We start from the raw sequence: 22,023 nt of genomic DNA, 5'->3' as shown, positions 1-22,023 counted from the left end.
GGTAAAAAAGAATTTTAAAAATTAAAAATATATTATCGTTTTAACAAAGTGAACTAAGTAAGTTATCGTTAGAGCCAGTTGGCAGTACCTATTTATTAATAATTTACAAAATAAGTGCCAGAAAACTTTACTGAACTTTATGTCAAATTAGAAAGATAATCAGAAAGTAATAAAACTTAGATTTAAACTATCAAAAGGCGGTGTTGAAATTTATGTTAAATAATGTTAAAATTTATGTCTTTAGCGAGGGCTGGTCTACCTAAAGACATAAATTTCAACATACCTAATATAGATTGTAGGCTACATATACCATTATTTATTTATAATATTACTACCTTATACATAATTAATTTATTTATTTATAATATATAATATTATATATTTTTATTTCATTATATATAATTATTTTAATTTATTTAATACATTCATTCACACTTACATACACACTTACATTACATACATTCATAATTCCACACTCACAAATTATTATATACACATTTCACTCATTAAATTTAATTCGCGCGCATACTCGAGTGAAACCCGTTGTATGTGGCGCGGCGGCTGACTTACGTCACGCGCTCCGCGCTCGGTGCAGTCGACAGTCGAAATCTACCCACTTTTTCGTTCTCGGCGCGTTCGATTGTTGCGTTTGACGCGCTCATAGTCTTTTCGTATTACCATTGTAAATATTTAAACTAAAAAGTAATTAAAGAGTTATCATAGTACCATCGTGTTTATTATTCATCACTGCTATAATAAATTAGTGCCAACGAGACTAAACTGGTGACCCTCAAAAAAAATCAATCAAAATGAGCAGTGATAGTGATACGACCGCTACAGTGAACACTCGGCCACGCGCAAAACCGAAAATTATGTCAAGTGGATCGCAAGACACCGCGCCTGTGAGGCAGATCAAAGCCCCACCATTTTGGACAGAAAAACCCATTATCTGGTTTCGCCAGGTAGAAGCGCAGTTTCGGATGTTCGGCATAACGGATGACGAGATAAAGTTCTACCAAGTACTCGCTTGTCTCGACAGACAACATGCGTCCGAGGTCGAGGACATCATCACAGGCCCCCCGGATTACGAAAAACTGAAGACGGAGCTTATAAAAAGGTTATCAGTGTCGAAAGAAAACAAAATTAAACAGCTGCTGACGCATGAAACAATGGGTGATCGCAAACCATCACAGTTTCTCCGACACCTGCAACATCTAGCCGGCGCCGACGTCCCTGAAGATTTTTTAAGGACAATCTGGTCCAGCCGCTTGCCTACGGAGATACAGCCTATCGTCGCGTCACAGAGAGGCTCACTAGACGCCCTGGCGGAGCTCGCCGACCGCGTGTTGGAAATCGCGGCACCGTGCAGACAGACAGCCGCTGTGACGTCATCGTCGGCGTTCGACGTACTAGTACGACAAGTCGCGGAGCTCACAAAACAGGTCAGCGCACTCGTCGCTCGCGACAGCCAACGTACATCGTCGACTGACCGTGGTCAAGCCCGTGGGAGGAGTCGAAGCCGTTCCCAGTCCAGACGATCAGCCTCAAGCACCCACCGGTTCCCCAACTGCTGGTACCACCACAAGTTTGGTGCTAGCGCAAACAAGTGTGTGCCGCCGTGCAATTTTAAATCCGCGTCGGGAAACGATCGGAGCAATCAGTGATGGCGGCCGTCGATTGCCGGAACTCAGGTCGCTTATTTGTGATGGATCGCGATACTAAGACTAAATATTTATTAGATACCGGTAGTGACATTTGCGTATACCCCGTTAGTGCAATCCGCGAATGTCGTAACAAAACTTCGTTTTCTCTGTGTGCGGCTAACGGTACAGTTATCGATACCTACGGTTGCATTCAACTTACATTAAATATAGGATTACGCCGTAACTTCCCGTGGCGCTTTGTAATCGCGGACGTCACTAAACCTATCATTGGCGTAGATTTTTTGTCTCACTATAAATTAATAGTAGACATATGCAACCATAGGCTTATCGATAGCCTTACTAATATTAGTACTATAGGTATGACGTCACCCGAGGTACTTGTAACAAGTGTAAAGGTTTCGACTGGCGGTAGTAGTAGGTATCATAAAATATTGGCTGAATTTCCAGACATCACCCGCCCCGCCGGTAAACCAGGTACACCTAAACACCAAACACAACACCACATCAGAACTACACCAGGTCCTCCAGTCTCTTCCCAACCCAGACGCCTCGCTCCTGACAAGCTAAAAATAGCCAAACAGGAATTCGAAGCCATGCTTGCAAACGGCACCGCAAGACCCTCGGAAAGCCCATGGTCGTCTCCTCTTCATCTGGCTCCAAAAAAGGACAACAGTTGGCGGCCCTGCGGCGACTACCGACGGTTGAACGCCCGGACCATCCCTGACCGATATCCTATCCGCCATATTCACGATTTTTCCCATAACATCACTGGCTGCCGAGTGTTTAGTACCATCGACCTCGTGAAGGCTTATAACCAGATCCCTGTGGCTGAGGATGACATCCCGAAGGCGGCGATCACATGTCCCTTCGGATTATACGAGTTCCCCTTCATGAGCTTCGGTTTGAGGAATGCCGGTCAGACGTTCCAGCGATTCGTTGACGAACTAACGCGTGGACTTGACTTTGTCTATCCGTACCTTGATGATTTTTTGGTATACTCTAGGACTCCCGAAGAACACGAAATCCACCTACGCGAGCTGTTCTCCCGTATGCAAGACTACGGCGTGCTGGTGAACACAGCAAAATGTGTCTTTGGAGAATCTGAAGTGACATTCCTGGGCTACCATATCTCCGACAAAGGTACCAAACCTTTAGATAGCAAGGTCAAGGCCATCGCGGACATAAACGTCCCTAAAACTGTTAAGGAGCTCAGGCGCTTCCTGGGCATGGTAAATTTCTATAGGAGATTCCTGCCCAATGCTGCCCAGACTCAAGCCCCCCTTAACGCCCTTCTCATGGGTTCTGTAAAGGCCTCAACCCCCATTAACTTAACTGGCGATGCTCTGAAGGCGTTTTCCGATACTAAGGAGAGCCTCTCCAATGCTACCCTTCTGGCGCACCCTGACTGCGGAGCCAAGCTAGCATTGGTTACAGACGCCTCGGATATTGCCATAGGTGCTGTTCTTCAACAGTTGCAGGACGACGCATGGCAGCCATTAGCCTTCTTCTCGCGCAAACTGAGTCCCGCTCAGCAGAAGTACTCGCCTTACGACCGCGAACTTCTCGCGATTTACGAGGCCATAAAGTACTTCCGCCACATGGTTGAAGCGAGACACTTCACTATCTTCACGGATCACAGACCGATCAGTTTCGCGTTTCACGAAAGAAAACAGAACTGTTCGCCGAGACAATTCCGACATTTAGACTTCATCTCTCAATTCACGACCGATATTCAACACATCGCGGGCAAAGATAACGTCGTCGCCGACACGCTTTCCCGTGTACATGAATTAGAGATGCCGGTTGATCTAGAAGTGCTCGCCAAGTCCCAGACCACCGATCCAGAGCTCATTCAGTGCCTGAACGGCGAAACATCCCTCCGATTGACAAAGAGGACAATACCTGGCAGTCGTACTGAAATGTACTGCGACGTTAGTACCCCGTCTGCCAGACCTTTTGTCCCCGAGAGTTGTCGTAGGCAAATTTTTAATAGCCTCCACTCTCTTAGCCATCCTGGTCCCAACGCTACAGCTAAGCTCGTTGCACAGCGCTTTGTGTGGCCTCTCATGCGCAAAAACTGCCGCGACTGGTCTAAGGCATGTTTGGCTTGCCAGCGCACGAAGGTAAGCCGACACGTGTCGTCACCTATAGGTACGCTTGCTTTACCTTCAGCGCGGTTCAAATACGCCCATTTAGACCTTGTCGGGCCAATGCAGTACTCAAACGGTTATCGGTATTGTTTGACAGCCGTCGATCGCTTCACGCGATGGCCAGAAGCTGTCCCTATCGCCGATATAACCGCTGAGACAGTGGCCAAAGCTTTCATTTCCTGTTGGGTATCGCGTTACGGTGTTCCTACTGATATAGTTACAGATCGAGGAGCACAATTCCAATCGGCGCTTTTCCAGCAGTTGGCCAAATCCATTGGATTTGAACACCGCAGGACAACTGCTTACCACCCACAGTGCAACGGCTTAGTTGAGCGCTTTCACAGACAGCTGAAGGCAGCTATAACTTGCCATGCCGACTCAAATTGGACCGAATCACTGCCCCTTGTACTTCTTGGCATAAGAACAGCTGTGAAGGAAGATCTCAAAGCCTCTTCAGCCGAACTGGTGTACGGTGAACCGCTCAGGCTGCCCGGTGAATTTTTTGACCGCGCAAACCCTGGCTACACCACCGACATCACTGACTTCTCAGCTCGAATGAGATCTTTTGCCGAGAAACTTCGACCGGTCCCAACTCAGCACCATTCCAAATCCCGCAAAACCTTCGTTTTCAAACAGCTCGACACGTGCAGTCACGTATTTCTTAGGGATGACGCTGCACGTGGGTCCCTACAAGCAGCTTACACAGGTCCTTACGAAATTTTGCAGAGAGGTGCTAAGACCTTCAAAATTAATGTCAAGGGAAAAAGCGTCACAGTATCCATAGACCGACTGAAACCAGCGTTTATACTGTCTGACGACACATCCCAGCCATACTCCCCGGATATTCCACCATCCAAGCCTCCAGACCCACCATCTAAACCTTCAGACCCTCCATCCACCCAGCAACAAGCTGGAGAAACTCCACGTTTCTCACGGTCAGGGAGACGAGTACGGTTTCCGGATTTCTATCGTCCGTAGACACGGCCTCTGGAGGGGAGTGATTGTAGGCTACATATACCATTATTTATTTATAATATTACTACCTTATACATAATTAATTTATTTATTTATAATATATAATATTATATATTTTTATTTCATTATATATAATTATTTTAATTTATTTAATACATTCATTCACACTTACATACACACTTACATTACATACATTCATAATTCCACACTCACAAATTATTATATACACATTTCACTCATTAAATTTAATTCGCGCGCATACTCGAGTGAAACCCGTTGTATGTGGCGCGGCGGCCGACTTACGTCACGCGCTCCGCGCTCGGTGCAGTCGACAGTCGAAATCTACCCACTTTTTCGTTCTCGGCGCGTTCGATTGTTGCGTTTGACGCGCTCATAGTCTTTTCGTATTACCATTGTAAATATTTAAACTAAAAAGTAATTAAAGAGTTATCATAGTACCATCGTGTTTATTATTCATCACTGCTATAATAAATTAGTGCCAACGAGCCTAAAATATTTCTTTTAAATTCATAAATATTATAAAAATATGGACCGATTTAAGTGTAAGTTATAGCCTAGTTGTTGGCACGCAGTAAACTGTACTTACCGCAGACGGATCGATGCAGCTTATTTTAGCTCCAACCTTCCGCTACGACCTGAATAAACAATGACTTTATTTAAAGCTTCTGAATATAAAGAAACCACAGATTAACGTCTTTTCTTCTGTATTTTTTTTAATTTCCTTTTTACCATAAAAATGGAACCGACTTAAAAGACATATTTCAATTATTTTCATTTTAACACAAAATTACAAAACCGATTTTCATGAACATTAAATGGGACCAATCTGGAAGTATACTCTTTCAAACAAAAAAATAATTTTCAAAATTGGTTAATAAATAATGTAGTTATGAACATTAAAAAAAATATACTTATCGAATTAAGAACCTCCTTTTTTTATTTGGTTAAAAATAGGCTCTTTAAGACTAACTGCCTAGTCGGTTCAAGTCTGTAGATTCTAGGTTCGAGTCCTGGGTCGAGCAGTAAACACTGAGCTTTTCTTTCTTCTAAGAAAATTTCAGGGAAAGTTCCAAGCTCGGATTGGGAAAATTGGTGGTGTTACATCCCCATGCCTCTGAGAGCATATTTAACCCGGTCACTATCATTCTAAGCCCACTAACTTTCATTTGGGCAGCGCGGTGGGTTTGGGATCCTGTAATGGGGGAGGCCTTTAGTGGGCCATTAAAATAGACTGATAAATTATACAAAGTTGAAATTTGGCAGGAACGTAGTAGTTTATAGTTAGAAGATATCTGCTACGAACGTATTTTGAGATAGGGCCGGATTAAAGAGGTCTACGGGCGTGGAATTTTTTGAAAATCATGGACTTATCACATCATACTTTCACATCACACTAATATTATAAAGGCGAAAGTTTGTGTGTGTGTAAGTATGTTTGTTCCTCCTTTACGCTGTGGCTACTGAAGCGATTTGGCTCAAAAAGATTTTACTCTGGATTAACACAAAGGCTTCTCTTCATCCCGGAAAAATCCATGGTTCCCGACGGATTTGTGAAAAACTAAATTCCACGCGTAAAGTCCGCTAGTATTTTATAATACTAACTAACCTACTCGTATAAGGAGAGAGGACTGCCCCTGTACTCTATAGTAAACAGTTAAAATAAGCTGATATAATCAATTATATCAGTTTATAGGTAGGTTCGTCCCCGTGTAAATCAATGTAAACTTTCAAGCCTTATTTCACCTCTTAAGGAGTTGAATTTTAAAAAGATTTTGATTCACATTATATTTTTTTAATGATTAATGAACAACTTTTCAAAACTGTAACTCTAAAAATGAAGGACTTTCCATACAAACTTCAACCCCCATTTCGACCCTTTCTTATTTTATTTTAGCAATAAAAAATAACCTTTTCCGTATTATGGTCTTAAACCGTGCTTAGATTCATTTGAATTTATTCAGTAGTTTCAGCGTGATGCCCGAATAACAAAAAAAACACGGACAGACAGACAGGCAGACAAAAAATCTAAAAAAAATATTTTTAGCTTCAGTATCGATTATATAATACCCCCCAACAAAAATTTTCAAAATATCTTCAATGTACAGAATTGGAACTGCTACAGTTTTATTATAAGTATAGAAGATAGATGGTCCTCCTCTTGTTCTGTGCTATACATATACAGTAATCGCGTATACATTACCGTCGGTATCACGTAAAAACTTAATTCCACGCGTACAAAGTCGCGGGCGTCCATTAGTATTTTATACTACTAATATAGGCACGGACATCATATCAATTATATCAGCTTATAGGTACATTATGGACCTCCTCTTGTTCTGTGTATAGCACAGATATACAGTAATATACATATAATATATATATATATATGCGTATACATTACCGTCGGCTATACGCGGGGCTAAACTAACACGTGATATCGAACACGTACTAACTGTTAGCTTAGGTATATCGATCCGTGAAATTTGAACCGCCGCCCTTGGCCCATTTGCGTCGACTTTAACGGCGTACCGAGTTTAATTTATTGTGTAAACCTATCCAGTTTATCTATCTATCCATCCATCCATCTATCCATTCTATCTATCTATAAATCTAGGTCTCATCGGTTATTTGTTCAACAATAAATTTAAATTACAGTGTCAAGTTTTAAACTTTTGTTATGCTTATTATTTATAGTAGGTTTTGTAGTAGTAACTAATGGATTTGGTTTTGGTGATGGTAAGTGGAAAATTGAAATTTTGACGGCCTCCGTGGCGCAGTGGTATGCGCGGTGGACTTACAAGCGGAGGTCCTGGGTTCGATCCCCGGCTGGGTCGATTGAGATTTTCTTAAGTGGTCTGGCTGGTGGGAGGCTTTGGCCGTGGCTAGTTACCACCATACCGGCAAAGACGTATCGCCAAGCGAATTAGAAACCGAAAAGAGTGTGGATTTTCATCCTCCTCCTAACAAGTTAGCCCGTTTCCATCTTAGATTGCATCATCACTTACCATCAGGTGGGATTGTAGTCAAGGGCTAACTTGTAAATAATAAAAAATAAATCAATAAACAGGGCAATCAAGGAATATGTCCTAACTAGGCTGCTTCGACGCGACGTCAATGCCGCCCCGCCGCCCTAACCTCAGACGTAGTGTTATGACTCATGTGCCTGAACTTTAAATAAAATCAATATTGACTTTATACTTTAAAGTTCAGACACAAATATATCACACAAACATGAATATGCAAAAGGCACAAGTCTTTAAAATTTAAAATGTCCAGGAATTAAAAAATAAAACGAATTATTTTCTAAACCAATGTATGATTTCTAAAAGTAACTATTGTGTTTCATTTTTGTGTTAATTAGCATTCGATATTTACTACAATACACCGACTCCAGGCATTCTTGTGCCCTACCCTTAGACTGTATTTCTAAAGCGCGAAGCCTGAAGCTCAGGAATTCCTGAATGAAGCAAAGTGAAGTTTATGAGGGGGTGGCGGAATGAGTCTTCTGGCGTAGTCAATGTTTAGTTATAAATATTATTAATCATATACTTTAAAATGTTACATGACAATACAAAATCACCGCAAAAAGTGATCCTAATTTAGCGACTTCACTGAGCGCACACATGCACAATTTTCTGTTTACTTACGTACATTATATTTATAGTTTTTACACATCCTAAACACACAACTCAACATTGTAGACAATATTTAGGTACGTGTTTAAATATCTTTTCTTGCGACTATTTATAAGCTACTAAATGAAATTAAGACAATTATGCACATTTCTCCGCCTCAGTATTGATGCGCTAGTGCCATATCTATAGTATAAAATATCATTGCAGAGCAGTAATTCCTGTTATTAGAGTTCAATTCCTGACAATTCGCTGCTGATTCTAATTAACGCCATTCAGTCGCAACGATGTTCTGAACTGAATGATTAATGGGCCCATACAGTGCTCTGATATTTGATTTATCATTGTGTGATTTGTATTGTATCTATGTAGTAGGATGAACCCATATTCGGCTCACTACTGAGCTCGAGTCTCCTCTCAGAATGAGAGAGTTTAGGCCAATAGTCCACCACGCTGGCCTAATGCGGATTGGCAGACTTCACACACGCAGAGAATTAAAAAAATTCCCTGGTATGCAGGTTTCCTCACGATGTTTTCCTTCACCGTTTGAGACACATGATATTTAATTCTTAAAATGCATACAACTGAAAAGTTGGGGGTGCATGCCTCGGACCGGATTCGAACCCACACCCTCCGGAATCGGAGGCAGAGGTCATATCCACTGGGCTATCACGGCTCTATGTATTCAGATACATTTCGTCTAATTTTATTTTACAGTAATCTACAAATGTAATAAGGTAATGTTTGTGAGGTTGTGAGCGATAATCTCCAGATCTACGGAATCGATATTGAAAATTCTTTGACTGCAAAGAAGCCACGTTATTTATGTTATAGGCTATATTTTATCCCCGTATTCTCACAGAACGAGGTAAAGCAAGAGTATTGAATCATTACGTTTCTCTGACTTCACCCAGGCTACAGGTAGCGAGTAATTGTAGTCCGCGCGGGGCACATTGATTGACATCCACTGCTACCCTTGGGCCAAAATCCCTCAGTTCTGAAAGGGGATAGAAAACATGACCAGGGGAACAAGATCCCCCAAGGAAGCAAAGCCTCGAGGCCCGTTCTCCCACGATAACACTTACACGTGCCACATAATACATATATATGCTCGGAAAAGACCTACAATAATTGTTGAACCGTCATGCATTATTTAAACTAAACATGTCAAAATTTCTGCTTGATCGTTTCTGATTGTGATTATTAAAATATAATGATTATGCAAGATTTCACCTAAACAAACATTAACAGTTAAATGAAAGCTTTAACAATAAACGTTAAATGTCATATGAACTCAATGGCATTAATATTCTAAATGCCATCGAGTTAACGATAGGGAGGTTCATTAAGTATGTACGAGCGAGTGTGATATGGTGTGACATGGGGAATTATTTATAACTATGAAATATTGACGGCGTACACGAATGGTGGACGCTTGAAGGGTATATGACCCTGAAAAAGCGCTAAAGGTTAGGTTTAGATATAACTAATAGGGGCTACAGACCTGCAATTTTAACTGTACAATCGAACTGTTTAGTTAAAACGTCAGTGTGTAACACAGCAAAACTGAGAACGGTATAGTTTATTTTCTACTGAAATTCCGATTTAAATATTACCATGGAAATGAGTGATATACCATGGAAATGAACTGTACAGAATGCAGGGACTGGTTGTGTGGCTTTGAATGTATATAAGATGCCATTTTTGAGCGAGAACATATTAACAATTTGTGCAAACATTTTAGGTTCTATTAAAATTACTAAGGTTTACCATCTTATTACCCACCGTTAAAACATCCATGAGCAAACAAATGGATACAATAAAATGGAAGAGAATTTCTTACGGGAACGGGAAATACGCGGGCGAAACCGCGGGACTTCGGCAACTAAACTACGAGTTTTTGCCGTGAGGCTTTGGCCGTGGCTAGTTACCACCCTACAGACAAAAGCGTACCGCCAAGCGATTTAGCATTCCGGTACAATGTCGTGTAGAAACCGAAAGAGATTTTCATCCTTCTCCTAACAAGTTAGCCCGCTTCCATTCCATCCACATTGCATCATCTTTACATATCATTACTATCAGGTGAGATTACAGTTAAGGGCTAACTTGTAAAGAAAAAAAAGTGTGATTCATTCAACATGACGTATCTATTTCCTTTATCACACTATAGTCGTGGGTGAAAAAGTGAACAATATACCTAACTAGTATATTGGATTAATTAATTATTAGATTTACTTTAGGAGTTCCTTTGGCGGTATTCTTACTCCATCATTAGATAAACTCCTTATTACTGTATACATTTGTGAATGATATTTAATCCCCATAATTTCACAGAAATGCGGGTGAAACCGCAGGACTTCGTCTAATCTATACTAATATTATAAAGCTGAAGAGTTTGTTTGATTGAACGCGCTAATCTCAGGAACTACTGGTCCGATTTAAAAAATCCTTTCAGTGTTAGATAGCCCGTTAATCGAGGAAGGCTATAGACTATAAATTATCCCCATATTCCTAAGGGAACGAGAACCACGCGGATGAAACCGCGCGGCGTCAGCTAGTGAGGTATAAAACGGTATCACAGGCTATCCCATATGTATTTGAAGCCGCTCTGTATTCCACATCCATCCCACACAACACAAGTACATCTCGATAGGCGTGGGTGAAAAAGTGAACAATATAATCGATACTTTGGCGAGCCGCCGTGAATGCTAACGAGGCTCGATTTCACTAACGCTGATTGGTTTTCAGGGGAAATCTGTAATGGATGCCGTATTGTTATATTAGTATAATCTATCTGTTTTATTTATTAACATATTACCCTTACATTTAAATTGAGGGATTAACCTATAGAAAATTATTTAGAGGAGAAGTTTATTTCTGACGCCACGCGGTTTGGAAATTAATCCTTCCAAATTCAATATGGCGTACGCTACATCATTTAATTTTTCAGTTTTAGAAGTTTTACACAATACGAAGGAATAAATTAGACTAGGCGCCGTGTTGCTGTGGCAGTTTTAGAAATTTTACAAAATACGAAGGAATAAATTGGACATATAGGCGCTGTGTGGTATTAAGTGTACATAATTCGAGGAGCGCATTCTTTTTTACAGTTCTGAACTTCGAAAAGCTTGCAATGCACGTTCTAGAGTCAACATCTCCTAAGGATGCTCCGGTTTCGGGGTGAAACGTACGTAGAGAGTATTTTGTCGGACCTGGGTGACGTTGTCGCATGGGTTCGTCGGCTTTTCGCGGATGATAGCAAAATAAATAAATCATTATATCGTCGTCATCAACCCATATTCGGCTCAGTGCTGAGCTCGAGTCTCCTCTCAGAATAAGAGGGGTAAGGCCAATAGTCCACCACGCTGGCCCAATGCGGATTGGCAGACTTCACACACGCAGACAATTAAGATAATTCTCTGGTATGCAGGTTTCCTCACAATGTTTTCCTTCACCGATTGAGACACTTGAATTTAATTTCTTAAAATGCACTCAACTAAAAAGTTGGAGGTGCATGCCCCGGACCGGATTCGAACCCACACCCTCCGGAATCGGAAGCAGAGGTCATATCCACTGGGCTATCACGGCTCTAATCATCATTATATAATCATGATGAAGTTCCGCAAAGTAAGGCCTGCTTCTATCCAATAGTTGTTCAAAAGTTGCAAGTTGCGCAATCAAAAACTACTTTATAGTTCAAACGCCCACCTTCTTACTAAATTTCAATCAAGGCAACTAAGATCCAAGTTGCCGTGGGCGTTGGTTGATGCGAAACAGATTGCACGCTGAAGGCTGCAGTGCGAAATTGGCTTCACGCCTACGTACATACGAGTTGGCTAACTTGAAATGTGATAGGTCAACCGGGCCTGTAGCCGGCACGTCGATTCTATTTCTACAAACGCTAACGCTTCGAAAATTTAAAAAAAAATATGGGAATGACATTAATTACAGACAGGTCACGTGATCAAGTTGTCGATCGGATCTGTCATTTCGATACTTTTTTGTTAGTTTTAGAAGCGTTTATAGATAGAGGATCGACGTGCCACATGGCTAAAGCCTCAGCTCCTACCTTCCTCGTTGATCTAAAGCATAGCTTCTCAACTTTATTCTTAGCCCAACGCCCCCTTTAAAAATATTTCTTTAACTAAAGTGCTTTTTTATACTGCCTTAATTTCTCTGGGTCTTTTCTTTATCATTATCAGCCTATTTTTCAGTTTTTTTTTCCATATCTTTTTAAATATGACCAATATTTTCCTTCCCCTCCAACTAGTCGGGAAAGACTGTATTGGGATTGTTCGACAGTAAATCGACGGGGCGGGGATCGAACCACGACCTCTCGGTGATAAGTCCGACCGTTCTTACCATTGAGCTATTAAGGCTGAGTTTGTTCTCTGAAAATCATAAACCATTCGCCCACTTTGAGAACTTAATGTCTCAATCTAAAGTCGTGCTGTGTAAAAATAAATTTCACCAACCTTTACTATTCTTGAATGAGAATATCGAATTTGACTGTTGGCATTTGAATATGAGAATAACTTAGGTTTAGTTATTTCTGGTCAATCTACTTTGAAATGATAACTGACGTCTTCTATCTATTATAGAAACAAAGTATCTGAAATAATCTTTGATAAATACTCAATTTCTAGGTAACTATGTAGGTATATAATTACCTACAAATTGAAACTGGACAAAAGAAGAGTAACGTAACAAAAAAATGTTTTTTTTGCTTGTCTGTTTTTGTCTTGTCTGTCAACACTTTGTTGTTATTCTAAAAAAAAAAATTCTAAATGCATGAATGAGAACTTAAATAAATTTTGAAAATACCGCGATATTTCAAAATTTTATTTCAGTGTAGGAAATAGAAGTCTGAGACGGATATGACGTCATTTGACCTGATGTTGGCTCGTGCCGACGTTAGGTGGCGCGACTTGTTTCCGTAAAGAGTAGGGATTTAGAGAGGAGTAGCAATCGGTTGGCGGGAACGACATTCGATATGAGGTGCTCGTCGTACGGTTGGTACGGTGTAATTCTTTATGGATTACTTGGGATAGGCGGAGAGAGTGACTTGAATGGAAAAGGAGAGTGTTAGATATCTATCAAGGGCACCTTTAACCCTACACAGAGCGTTCACAAGTGCGCGACTCCACTCAAGGACATTCTCTGCCATTCAAGGGGCTCATTTTGGTTACAATTCGATTTGTTAATTAAGTTGTCCTGACAAATATTGTGAATCATAACCTTTATTCGACATTGATTTTCTTATTTTTGTAATCCACTTTTGAAGCCTTCTGCTAAAATATGTTTATAACAGTCACATCTGTTGTGTAAATAGGTCCATGGTTTTTGTCAGCGAACAAGCGTTTAACATAATATCGCAGGCGGTACCTACAAGTTATAACTTCTTCTGTATAAATTCAACTACATCTAAGGTTCAACTTTGCTCAAGTAATTTGTCACAACTCCAAACTTCTGCTCAAGTTCTGTACAAGGGACAACGAGCTACACATTGCGGTGAGACGACGCGGTTACGTCTGTTGTACGTTGTATTATAGGTGGAAAGTTAAGTTAATTACAACGCTTAAATAGTAATAGAAATTATATATAAAAAACCAAGTCTTTGGAAATGAGAATTCGATAAAACGTTTTGGTGGCGGTTTTTTTTAACTATTTTTATATACCAACTCGTCTAGAGTTAAAAAAAATAAGTATTGACCATGTGGCCTTTTTATTTTAAGGGGATTACAAAAGCTGAATCATGAAAATATCTTAACTAATCGTAGATTAATTTTCTGAACTACAAAAAACTTCAAATTTTGTAATAAAATAGTATTTTTTTAACTTCAATACTTTTTTATAGTATTATAAATAGCAAATAAAGTTGTTTTTACGAGTATGATGTTTTGCGCTCGTTATCGACTAATCTGTTTGATGTGAAACTTATAAACGAATTAATGAATGAATAAATAAATAAAATAATAGGTACTCAACTTCTTTCAAAGAGTTGCTCTTTGCTCCTCGTAACTGAACAATGTGGCGAAGTGAATATTAATGCAGATGTAGGTACTCGTATGTTCGCAGACTGTTATTCCGCGTTATGGAACAGACACGTAGTAAATTTAGTTTAAAGTTACCAGTTCTGAAACGTACTGAGAACTTTACTAGGTACTATAGCGGTACTAGTGAATGAATAGGTAGCTTATATTGAGTAGGTTATTTTGGCGAGTCAATTCTAAAATCCCCTCTTTGGCTGGGAGCCGAAGAGGCGATTTTAGAATTGACTATACTATACTATATATACTGTTGTTTAAACAGTATAGTATAGTCAATTATGATGACTATACTATATGTATATTTATAGACGGGGGTCTATAAAGACAGTATTTTACATTATCATCATCATGATCATTAACACCCCATATCCGGCTCTCTGTTGAACACGAGTCTTCTCTCAGAATGAGAGGGGTTAGGCTAATAGTCCACCACGCTGGCCCAATGCAGATTGGCAGACTTCACACACCTAGAGAATTTTCAGGTATGCAGTATTCGTTACGATGTTATTCCTTCAGTGTTTGGGACACGTGATATTTAACTACATAACCTAAACTATAACGCCTTGTAACTAAAAGTTCCTTCGAAGACGGTGCTTAGCAAATTAAGAAAATTGCTCAAAAAAATTGAAAATTTCAGAAAACATAACGACAATATATTGGTGTTTCTTACTCGTTTGTAATAATATCATACATGGTCATACATTTAAATAAGATTTAGCACGTTTGGTATTTACTTAGGCTATTTTTCACCCCGATATTTCTAAGGGGAAATTACGCGAGTATTTATTTTATTACATTTATTTAAAAATAGCTGACGCCGCACGGTCTTACCCGTGTGGTTCCCGTTTCCGTAGGAAAACGGGGATATTATATAGCTTTCCTCGATAAATGGGCTATCTAACACTGAAAGAATTTTTCAAATCGTACCAGTAGTTCCTGAGATTAGCGTTGAACGCGCTAATCTCAGGAACTACTGGTCCGGTTCCGGTCCTAATAAACTCTTATTTATTAGTATGGATATAGATAAATTAAAAATAAAACTTCAATAAAATCAATCTAGGTCCATCCAAGGGAATCCTAGTAAACTTTAACTTGTTTATCTAGAGAGACAAGTTTTCTCAAGTTGGTGCAAGTAATTTGTCATTCGATGTCCAACTTGGTGCCGCTAACTCCTTAAGAAGACAGTTGGAAACTCAACTTTACCAAATGGATTGGCGATTTGGAAATTAAATGAAGGTTTTGCCATTTGTGTAGAATAAACCGTACTTAATAAAAAATAAAAAAAAGTACCAATTATTAAAACCATGTATTTATGTAGCTGATACTTGTGGCTTTGTCCGCGTGAATTTGGTGTAGTAAACGTGGTGGTTTGTAGAAAAATGTTAGATTATTTCTTATCCATCTTCGGGCTAATTCACTAACTTTGACGTATGTCAAATACAAAATTGTGTACATATACAAAATTGAGATTCTATGTAACAAATGTCAACCCTTCATGGATATCATATGGTAGATTTGATGCTTATTTGAATAGGTTGTTAAAGACAGAATTAATGAATAGGCCAGCTGTTCTTAGTTCATCTCAACTGACAAATTATTCTAATACTTGACCCGCGTGGTTCCCTTTCCCGTAGGAATACTATGATAAAAGATAACCTATATCGGAGATAGTGTAGCTTCCAAACAGTGAGAGAATTCAAATCATTTCACTACTTACGCAGCGTATTGAATTTAGACAAACAAACAATCAAATCTTTCCTCTTTATAATATTAGTACATATTATCAAACCAAGTAGGTAACACTAGGACCCTGAATCATCACCATTAGCATTTCTAAACAAAATCACGCCTTACAAAACACATTAAGTCAAGCTCGTTCGCCCAGATATCTATCAATTTTAAATGAGTATGAAAACAAATGAAGATATATTGACACGAGATAGACACAATGATGTGCCTACTTGTTATCTCGTAAAACCGTTCGACATTCTCCCCAAATAAATTATTCCACCAATTTGGGCGAGATTACATTTTCATCAGGCCCTTTCAATAAATCGTTTCCAATCTGGGTTTTGTTCCTTGGCATTACAAAAATAGTATTTTGCGTTCGGTGAAAGATTTTTACAATTGGAATATAAATAGGAATGAATTTTAGCGAATGAATTTATAAAAAGGTACTACGTTTTGCATGCACAGCGTTTAATCGAATTCGTCCGTTTTGAAGTGAAGTTAACAAGTGTGCTTTTAGAATAAATGTTTCTAAATACTTTTTTTTATTGATTGATCTTAGCTCTAAACCAGCATCAATCTTTTTAGCTAATTCAATCTTAAGTTTTAGTGTACCTATTCTAAGTTCTATAATCTATAGAATTTGGCACCCACTTATATATAATTTCTTTTGTAGGTAAAGTCGATAACGATACACGTATTTAATATTATTTCTTATCCTTGTCTGATTCTTTGTAAAATTTCCATACCATTTTAAAAATTTCGAGTTTTATAATTAAACAAGTTTCCTAATTTTAAATAAGAAAAAAAAAGCACTTGACACTGGCTCAATCGCTCGACGCGCGGAGCCATAGAACCAAAAGAAGAAAAAGAACGATACACATTTTGGACATTGAATTTAACTTCCATTATCACATTTATGTTTCGATAGGATTACTTTTCAGACGTATCTGCTTGTAGGAAGGAGATAGTCCTTCAATAATATTGAACGTAAGGATATGTGTGTTGAAGAAAACTTTCAAACTTTCTGAAACCCAAACCCGGATCGATCGCCCAAGTATATATAACTTTATCTGCTCAATCCATTCGCTTTTAAACTAAAACTCTCTAACTTATCTAGATCAAGTTTCCAACCACTTTTGGAGTAATGTATTTTTTTACATTTATTGTGGTAAATCAGTTAGTATAGTTTAGAGTTTGGCTGCAATCACGACTGTTGGTAAGCGAAGATTCAGTCTACGATGGAAAGCGTTTGCTTAGAAGGTGCATATTCACTCTTGATTTGATTAATCTTGAAATAGTTCCATGGCTACAATATTTCATTGGCTACAATTCAGGCTTCTTTATAAGAGACAAAATCTAGTAGGCCACGCCGAGCCTGAATCTAGGAGGTTACGCCGGTACAAAATGTATGCCCAACGCCAAACTGTCATCTGTTAATGTTACTGTTACAAATAGTCAACTGTGTGCCTAGTGGGATTTTTCAATGTTTTCATACTGTTACTATCTCGTTACCGTAAACGCAAATTTATATGGAATTGAAACAGTTGTGCAGTAGTGCCACTAGATGGCGCTGTTTCAATTCCTTAGAAGTTCGCGTTTACGTTACGTGACAGTAACAGTATCAAACTAGGCCCTATGACCTTTCAAAAGTGCTAGTAAACTGAGCCTACTTGAAATAAATGAATCTTGATTTTGATTTTGCCAATTATATATTAGTTACCAAGTTTTGTTAGTTCTTTTATTTCTTTTATCATTGCCCGTACTGTGGCGTTTTCGTTCACTGAACGAAAGTGCCACAATACGGGCCATTTCCATATTTTCATTTTAACACAAAATTACTAAACCGATTTTCATGAAAATAAAATGCTAGGACACACTAAAAACAGAAAATTAAAATCTTTTTTACAAAAGAATTGAACCCATTTCAAAATTACTAAAATAAACTAGAAAGCGAAAAATAACATCGTATGTGCTACCTTCTGATCACTTTGAAGGCAGTGGCAACACAATGATGCATTAACTAAAGCCGATTAAATCATAAACTTTTAAGATCTAAAGACAGTTTTTTAGAATAGAATAGAATAGAAATCATTTATTTGTTAACACAACACATAACTACATAATAACTTAAAACTAATACATTTACATCGTAATAATAACTTAAAACTAATACATATATATAGAAAATATGTTGTGCCAAAAAAATGGACCTGACTCAGCTAAAATTTGTTTTTTTTTTCCGTGGTTCTTTCTGAAACGGCTTTAATTAACACATCACTGGCTTGGCAACGCCTTCAAAGTGATCAGAAGGTAGCAAATACGATCTTATTTTTCGCTTTTTAGTTTATTTTTGTGATTTTGAAGTCGGTCAAAGTTTATTAAAAATATTTTTTACAACAAAATTATGCATGACTTAATGAATAAATACTCTCTGTCATGAAAACTATTGGGTATATATATACTACTTGTACTATACTGTACTATATTATACTGTACTACTGTATATAAACCAACGCGTATTTGCAATGCACTGAAATGCTAAATCACTTCCGGGCATAATACGTACGTACTCAACTGAGTACGGTTGGAGTGCAGTTTATGAGCACAAAAGTGGGTGAAATGTGGAGCAGAACTAATGTGCATAATGTGAATAGAGCGGGCGCGGGTAATTTGTGCGGGCTAATAGTTATTTAAGTGATGCTTAGCTGCTACTTATCACATAAAATATTTTTCAATATTCTTGCTCAAAAACACTGTCATATGGCCATTCCACAGCGGGGCTAAACAAGCATTTTAGAATCTAGGGCCTAAAGTAATTTTATTTTTTTTATATTTCATCTGTGTCTAGTAAGTACTACCTAGCCTACTATAAAACGATAAAAGTTTAATCATACTAAGATACTAGTATGTTGATTTCATTGTTTGATAAAAAATTGTAATTGGAACGAAATGCAGCGTATTTGTCTGTGGAATGCGAAATTTTTTTTATTTGATTTTTATTGAGTTGCGAGCTGCGTCTGCAAAAATAATATCAACATTGAATACTATACAGAATTATTTTATTTTTTCATTGTAAAAAGTATAGTGTGACACGCGGGGCTAAACCCATTATACTTATTTATTTACTTATTTATTATATATCCTTAGTATGCTTACAGCTAAGCCAAAACGCATACAAAGTACAGACTTACAATATACCAATATAACAGATAAACAAATTACAATACACTATACAATACAAACACATAAATTGCATATTTCTATAAAATTAAAATTAAAATTCACAGCTGTTTACAATATCAATAAATACATGAAGTTTTATATCAAAAATATCTAGATCTTGGCGCTGAGCAATCAACGAATTGAGCATCGACAGTACCCGATTAGTTGGGGCATTTCGAGCATATTGCGTACGGAACGACTTGGTAGCGAAAAAAGGTCGCTTACGACACGACCGAAGCAACTTGCCTGGTTCTCGAACCGACAAGGCACATCGCGACAGTGCGTCCGAGTTATCCACTTTATTGTGTATTAGCAGGAAGTAATGGATGAGAATAGCTCTCTTTCGCCTTAACTCCAGAGTGTCTAGCCCCACCATACCAGACACAAACAAGGAAGGGTACAAATATGGGTAATAACCGTAAATTTTTTTATACAAACCACGCGCGAATTTTTTTTGGACTTTCTCAACGGTAAGTGTATGAGTAGCACATAACGGACTCCAGACAGGTGAGTTGTACTCCATCTTACTGCGGACATATGCATTGTACAATGTATAAAGTATTAACGGATTAGTGAAACGCTTACTCTGCCGCAATACAAATCCTAAAAGCTTATGCGCCTCTTTGCATATTGTGTTAATATGATCGTTAAAAGTTAGCTTGGCGTCGACCGTCAGACCTAAATCTCTGATTTGCGATACCCTCTCCAGAGTATCACCAGATATCTTATAGTCAAAGACAACACTGTTATTTTTATACGTCAACGTTATGACTTTACATTTTGATACATTAAATTCCAGACAATTCATATGTGACCATCGAACTACGTTATTAATATCCTCCTGTAGCAAAATGCAGTCTTCGTATTTTTTGATACCCAGTAACAATTTTAAATCGTCAGCAAACATCAAACATTTGGCACTTTTTAGAACATAAGGCAAATCATTAATCATAATTAAAAATAACGTAGGACCTAACGTGCTACCTTGACTGACTCCGGATCGCGTTGAGTAGTATTCTGACCTGTAACCTGCTATTTGTACATATTGACGTCTGTTGGTTAAATAATTTTGAAAGAAATCTAAAAGCTTAGGTGTGAACCCCATAAACTCGGACTATTTAGCGATCCTCGTCTTACGGCTTGTGCCCTAAAAATACCTCGTATATAATGGGTCTTTTAGCCTCTTGCATAACAATCTAAAATCTATCTATCTTCACTACAAGCGGTGACATAACATTGATCGCGTGAAATTTCTGTTCTACTAATCCCGTGAGATCCGTGGATTTTTTGGAAGGTATTATTTTATCGAGAAGTTACCTTTTGTGTTAATAAATAAAATTGTCTGTTTCAACCTTGTTGACACATAGTGTTACTAAAAAACAATCAGAATAACTTATAATTAATATTTTAAAAACGGATCAATAAAACGCAAAATATTGGTAGAAAACTCCTCATATCTTTCAAACACCTATCCAACGATACCCCACACAATGAAATAAACGAGTAAAAAATAATTCATCCCCACCTTACATGTAGTGGAGGTACCCTAAAAAAAAATTTTTCAAGATTTTATTCTACGACTTTGTTTACATTTTTAATACACATACTCATGCTAATTTGAAAAAAATACAGTTTTCTACTAGTCTCTACGCGAAACCGACCGATTGATCGAAAAAAATCTGACTAACTTAGACAACAGATGAATTCATACGAGTAAATGTTTGAACTACAAACTAGAATTCAATAGTCCACTAACAAGTGAACCACAAACGCGTTCAAAAGCGCTCCGAGTTCCGGCGGCGAACTGCGAAGTTGTCACTACGTGCTCGAAATGATGGATGCTTGAACGTCGAGTGCTTTGTCACTAATGGAGATGGAAATAGGAATATGGGAAAGGAAATAAACGGCCAAGTGTGAGACGGACAAACGCATTAATGGTTCTGTACCAACTGTTACTGGTGGGTACATGTCCTATATGGGTGGTATCAACATTCATTATTTATGTTATTGAAGAGGGGAGGTATCAATGTTAGTATAAATAAGAGGGTATTTGATGACTTGAGCTCAATTGTTTGTAAGGCAGCGTAGACACCGTCACGCTGCCAGTCGCGTTAGTGATTTTGTGCAATTTTGTTTATCATAAATTGTTTAGTGTGGCGCAGTGAGGCATTGAGTGTACACAATTTGAGGGAAACATCCTGTTCACAATGGTTTTTGAACTTAGAAAAGCATGCAGATTACGATTCTGGATGTTGCCAGTCCATTGGTACATTCTTTTGTTGTGCCATATCCTCTGTGGTGTCGAGTATATGGACGGAATGAATCATTTGTATTGGTTTCATTGCTTGTTTTATTAAGACTATCCAATTTTTTTCATCATAACATTATCACACTAAAGCTATTTAAAAACACAAGAAAGTTAAAAACAAGCATTTTTTAAATGTATCAAATTACTACTTAATGAATTCAAGTTAAACTTAGCACAATTAGAAAAAATACCACGAAGAAGGTTATGGGATATTCATATCGTGAATATAAAAATAAAAGGAGCTGAAATAGGGTCCCAGAACCATGGATT

The 22,023-nt window shown here is 38.3% G+C and overlaps 1 protein-coding gene across 1 annotated transcript in view; it reads right to left on the bottom strand.

Annotated features, from left to right (window-relative positions):
* LOC112043374 (IDLSRF-like peptide) overlaps positions 1-22,023 on the bottom strand; it is a 104,324-nt gene that overhangs the window by 60,606 nt on the left and 21,695 nt on the right. Inside the window, exon 2 of the mRNA XM_024078756.2 lies at positions 5,397-5,445. The gene's annotated coding sequence lies outside the window, so the exon portion shown is untranslated. The remainder of the gene's footprint in view (positions 1-5,396; positions 5,446-22,023) is intronic.

Source organism: Bicyclus anynana, chromosome 22, assembly GCF_947172395.1.
Source record: "Bicyclus anynana chromosome 22, ilBicAnyn1.1, whole genome shotgun sequence".
Lineage (NCBI taxonomy): Eukaryota > Metazoa > Arthropoda > Insecta > Lepidoptera > Nymphalidae > Bicyclus > Bicyclus anynana.
Note: the sequence above shows the minus strand (reverse complement) of the source record. Positions and strands in the feature narration are given on the sequence as shown.